Source organism: Bacillus rossius, chromosome 5, assembly GCF_032445375.1.
Source record: "Bacillus rossius redtenbacheri isolate Brsri chromosome 5, Brsri_v3, whole genome shotgun sequence".
Taxonomy (NCBI): Eukaryota; Metazoa; Arthropoda; class Insecta; order Phasmatodea; family Bacillidae; genus Bacillus; species Bacillus rossius.
In genome coordinates, this window is record NC_086333.1 from 15,067,159 (window position 1) to 15,073,383 (window position 6,225).

Here is a 6,225-nt window from a genome sequence, read left to right on the forward strand (position 1 = left end):
TCTGTGTGAAACTCGGTAAATCTGCGATAGAGAGTTTGATATGATCAAGCAGACTTACCCAGATGATGCTTTAGCAAGAAGTGGTGTGTTTTGGTGGCACAAGGCCTTTTGGGAGGGCCGGGAAGAGGTCGCCGATGAAGACCGTGCTGGAAGACCTTCGACTTCGACAAACCCCGACAATGTGACTCGTGAGCGCAAAGTTTTGAACTCAGACCGTCGACTGAGTATTCGTTTAATTGCCCAGATGTTAAATTTACCAATTTATCATGACATTGTGATGGAGCATTTGAACATGCGCAAGGTGTGCGCAAAGATGGTCCCAAAAGTGCTCACTGATGACCAGAAATTGCGGCTCACACCGCCTTTCTTGTGAACAGCTGCCTGACCAAGGCCGGCATCCCAACGCTTCCGCAGCTGGCCTACAGCCCAGATGTGGCCCCCCCGGAGTTCTATTTGTTTCCTCGCTTGAAAAGGCCAATGAAAGGCGAGCATTTTGAGACGACAGAGGGGATCCGAGCACTTGCACCGCGGCTCTCAAGGCTATTCCGGAGAATGCTTTCCGTGACGCCTTCAATGCTTGGAGATCGCAGTGGCAGCGCTGCATCGACGCAGAAGGAGCCTACTTTGAATGTTTTGAAAGAATTGTAACGATTGGCTCAATAATTTTTTTTAAATCGACTCAGTCCTATTACTTTCCAAACAAACCCTGTATGTTGATTTTGACGTGGAAACGTCTAATAAATCGATGAACGCCGGCTGCACACACAAAAAAGTGTCCTGTAACGCACATTGTCCCACTACGGATGTCCCACTACGGATGTCCCACTACGGATGTGTCCTGTTATGCTCATTGTACGCATGCGTGGCATCTCTCTTCCACTCGATTGGAACAACCAAGATTTGACTTTTCAATCATGTTTTCGTTGTTTCAATTATTAATATTATGTAATTTAACGATCATCCACCAATTTTCAGCACAATCGGTACGGTTATTCAAAAGTAATGTTGAATATTGAAATGCGTTTTTAACCAACAATGGTGTTTTACAGTTACACATAATAATTCAAATTACACCCGGGATCTTTTTCATAATGTTTTAAAAAAATATTGTAACACATTATAAATAAGTTTGGTGTATTTGGGATGCGTATTTGTTATAAAATCATATTATAAAAACAAATTAATATTATTCGTTTATGGTGCTGCTATCTACTGTGGCGGACGCGAACCGAACGAATCCTGCTCGCTATTAGCTGGCGCGGGAACCAGGCACTCGTTAACACATATTTTCCTCTGTTTATCGCGAGGGGCATTATTATTAATGAATTATAAATAAAATTTTGTGCCGGGGGCCACAATTGCATATCATTTTGAGCACTGGAAGACATAAAAACATAAAATATTCTCGATGAATTTTAATCTGTGGTTTTCATTGCTTATTAAAACAACAATTTCGGCAATAAAGGTTAATTATTCTTCATTTTAAAAATATGATTACTAGTATAATTTCAAGTATTTATTCTTTTATTATTAAAAATAGTAGCATCTGTCGGCGAGTGCAGTAATAATAGGTTATGTTACAATTGACTAAACATTATGGTGATTCATTTAATTGATGATAGATATTTGATTACACTTTATTTATATGAAAACTTGTTCATAATTATATTTAAACTTTATAGCTAAACACCAGTTTTTGAAATTAATTACAAGTCATCTACACGTGAACTGTTTCGTGACTGTTTATAAAGTGAAGTGAAAAGTTAATGTGGTTTTCATTGCTTATTAAAACAATTTCGGCAATAAAGGTTAATTATTCTTGCATTTTAAAAATCTGATAACTAGTATAATTTAAAGTATTTATTCTTTTATTATTAAAATAAAAATTATTCAATTTTATTCATAAAAGTATGCAATCATTTCATCAATGTTTTGTTATGACGTCATGTTAAACTATAGTCCGTAAACCGACTTTACAGACAACCATTTTTTTTATAGCCTATAGTTATACATACTTTGTTTTATATTGCAGTAATTTTCGCTTGCATGATGGCATGGCATCTTTTGGTTTTATCTTTTCCCAAAGTCATTGTGACAGATAAACTATGACCATGGGAAATATAATACGACATACCTAATAAGTGAAGTTTAAGTGAAGTAACAAAAAGTAATTTTGTGATATGTAGGGATTGTGCTCAAAAGATACTCCTGGTTTAGAAATTATACTAATAAATTTAAATTTGTTCATGCCACATGAAGTACAAAAAAAAAAATCAGGGTATTTCTAGAAACTGACAAAGGTTGGTTAACACTCAGTGCTATAGTTGTGGCAGGTGCCACCTTCTCTTCCTTTTAATTTTATATTCTTAATTTACAGGACGAAAATTTTTTAATTCAAGCATTTGTACTAGTTTTTACCAAATCTAGCAATTTTTGGATGCAATTGGTAACTTTTTGTATAATATTTAATTTTTTGCTTTAAATTTAAATAAGTAATATTGTAAAAAGAAATAGTTTGGCATATTTTTGCTGTAATTTTTAAACTGGTTAAATATTAATTTTGCTAATGATCTGAAACCCCCCCAGAGTTTGAACTCGGAGAACTTCCACAGAACTTTGGACTGTGGTTTGCATGGTGCTGTGGAACGCTGTAACTGACTGTGAGTGCAGGAGGTACTAGCAGAGAGAGACGTACTGACCAAGGATAGAGCAGCACTGTGGGTGAAGCACCGCAGGCCTTGTAGCAACACAACATTGATGGGGCGAGGTCAAACTTTGTGGTGTGTGCAAGGACTGCTTTAAGTGTCCACCAAGCTACAAGAATGTCTGCGTAGTGATGAATAAGCTAATATCAGCTCCAGTATGATTTAAACGTACCCGTGCCTGTTTAAGATTTAGTCACGACTATTTTCAGAACTCTTCCGTTTCTCTTGGATGAACATATTTTCCTAAATGCTTGCACATTACTTTAAATTTAAATTTATATTAAAGGAAGTACTGAGATTTAGTTTGCAAGAAAAAGGCATTAGTTTAACAGTGAATGCTCTATTTTAGTGCCAAGAAGTGTGGCAACCTATTTAACCAAGAATTTTGAACACAGTATTTTAGTGTGATGCCTGTTTGACGAATTACTATTCTGTGTTGTTTAGACCAAGCCTTAAAAACTCATGCATATACATATTTATAAATTATGGCACACATAACTTCAATATATACCACACCTGTTATGCAATTTTCATTTTTATTAACCTCTATATGTATAAATAATTAGACCTTACAAATAAATTTATTATTTTTGAACTGAAACAAAATGTGCTTAAGTTTTAGACATATATAAAATGCATTTGCATGTTCTTCCGGATTTCACTATCAGTTGTTCACGACAGAGTGTACATACTTTTCAAAAAAGTCGGAGTCGCAAAGGTTTTATTACGACCTAAGAAAATTTTGGTAGGCGGTGAAGCACTAATACAGAGATCTGCCCAGTTTATTGCTATAGTATTCGATAACATTATGAAAATCTTAAATTTTAATTACATAATCTTAAGTCATTGCTTAAGAACACATTTATAATTTTACATACTGAGGGTTGTTACAGATAAGACTTTCTTTATGTTAAGTTTTATGTATGTTCTGCAAGGCTTGTAACATAGTGTATATTGTATATACGTGCGTATGGATCGCACATTTTATGCCAATTTTAATAACATGTAGTGAAACCCTTGTTCGATCAAGTTTTTAATTTTGGATAAAAAAAAAATTAACACTGCCCTGTGTAGTTGAATATGTGCTTAAATAGCTAGCCTGTGTTGCATTTTAGTAAATATGTTACGAGCAAGTATAAATTATTCAATGTAAAGCATCACTGCTGTGTCCGCCACCTGGCCGCCGCCGGTGAAGCGGCTGTCTGCCGCCAGCCTGATGCCCAGCAACAGGGGGAAGTATAAAAATAAACCAGCCACAGCTTGAGAAAGAGGAGAGATGTGCAGCAGTGTTTGTGGTTCTCCCTCCCTCTCTCATTGTAACTGTCAAGTGACCTGGCACCGTACACAATCATCACATGTCTATCTCGACAGGTTTTTGTGATGCAACTGTGTCCAAACACTGTTTCTGGCGTGAGTTTTCCCATGCTTCTACTGCAACACTCCATGACAAAATTGCTGTAAAGGGCGTGTTAGTTTTTATTGAACCAGCTGACAAAAACATATTGACAAGAAGTAGAATCATGCCATCATTTCTCTCTTGGGGAAGGAGACGAATAAAAAAATATACAATAGATGGAGAGGAAAATACGGGTATAAAAATAGGTTTATTTTCTTTTGTATTTTTTGTTATATAGTGAGGTTGGGGGGTGGGGGCGGGGGTAAGAGAGAGAGAGAGAGAGAAAGGGCCAGAAGGACTAAGGATCAACATTAGTGCTGTGTTTCTTACGCGGCAACAAGCTGAGACTTGGACTTCAGTTGTATTCTACTGGAGACAAATATATGGTGCGACTCATGCACATCTTCTGGTAAATACGCTAGATTTTACATCTGTATGCTTCATTGCAAGACCCTGCCCCCCCAGCTTTTATAAATATTTTTTTAAGAAAAATATCTATACTAATATTATAAAGAGGTTACGTTTGTAACTTTGGATGTAAGGAGTAATCTCTGAAACTACTCATCCTATTCTGACAATTATTTCACTAATAGGAAGATAAAATATCCCTGATAAAGGTTTTTTTTAATAAGAAATCACAATAACTATAATTGAAGTAGAAAAAAAATTAACCATCGACGTGCACTGTCTAAATGTTTTGAAATAAAGAAATATATATAGCAAATTAAAGAAATAAAATGTATAGCAAAAATATTCTACTTAATTATTACAAAATAAGTCAGTGATACCATACAGTGGAATCCGGCAATTACGTTCCCGCGAATAGCGTTTTCCCGTCAATTAAACCATTTTTTGCTGGTCCCGCCATTTGTCCTATGTTTACAATACATTATATTCCTGCTAATCATACGGTAAAATCAAATGCCTTCCCGTGATATACACCGTTGTTGTCATCGAATAAAGCGCTTGTTGTTACGTGTTGCCAACCGCAACTGTAGTAAGAATACATATTCCATTTTGATTCTATCGATTCCTTGAACAGAGTATCGTTCCGTTACGTACATGCATGTTGTGCACTACGTCGCAAATGGCAATTCGGGAGCTTTTATTGTTGCAAAATTTTTTTCGTTCTTCAGATTGTTCCATGTAGTGAAAGGAACACGTCCGCGTAGCACATACATGTACAGTTTCTCGCTCCTTGGCAAATGTTGGCAACACTACTGCGAACCGCTGTGTTCATGTGTGGGTTTGGTACCAGTGATTCTGAGCTTTATTTTTGTTTACCTTGACGTAAATTTTCGCGCTTTATTGACACGTTCTACAGATAATTTATTAACGTTTGTGATTAAATTTTTTCAATATTCGTGCAATGGCGAGTGGTCGTGAAAGAAACGCTTTAAAAGTTGAGCAAAAATGTAATATTTTAAGGCAGTTTGACAACCACTTTTCCAGTGTTCAATTGTTTCCAGATGAACACTTTTGCTTTCACCGCAAACAGTATGGTACACAACATTATATCTCTTTTTGAACCAATCAATCCAACCATTTGAGGGGGTAAACTCAATGCCTGCCGTCTACTGGAATGTTTGCTACCCGTGTCAAGTTGTTAAATGTTAGGCCTATAAAATTATTTACTTAAGTTTTGAGATTGCCATTAACTACTCAAGTTAATTGCAAACAAAAATAATACCTATAGTTATTGTAAAACTTTATTACATCAAGCGTTCACTTGAAGAATTATACATATCTTCATGAAGTTTTTAGTAAAATTTTACTTTCCCCTCAATTACACTTTCCCCCGAATAACACCATTTTCAGTTTTCCCCTTGAAAAGTGTAATTCAGGGGTTCCACTGTATATCTAAGTTTAATATTCCAGCCACAGGGACTACTTTTATGTTAAAAGTCAAAGAAGTATTACAAGATGAGGTTTTAAAGTACAGTAGAATCCCGCCGATGCGACCCCCCTCTGGAGACAGAGATAAAATAGAGCGAGCCCTGCAGTAAGCGGAAGTGGTCAAGGTCGACATTTACCGTCACACACTCGCTAGCTAACGATGCTGCTGGTTGCCTGTCTCTCTCTATCTCTCTCTATCTCTCTCTCTCTGTGTCTCTCTCTCTGTGT

General features: G+C 36.3%; 1 protein-coding gene across 4 annotated transcripts in view; it reads right to left on the bottom strand.

The window, feature by feature from the left end:
* The window catches only part of LOC134531606 (palmitoyltransferase Hip14), a 203,379-nt gene that overhangs the window by 29,484 nt on the left and 167,670 nt on the right, over positions 1 to 6,225 (bottom strand). The window lies entirely within an intron of this gene.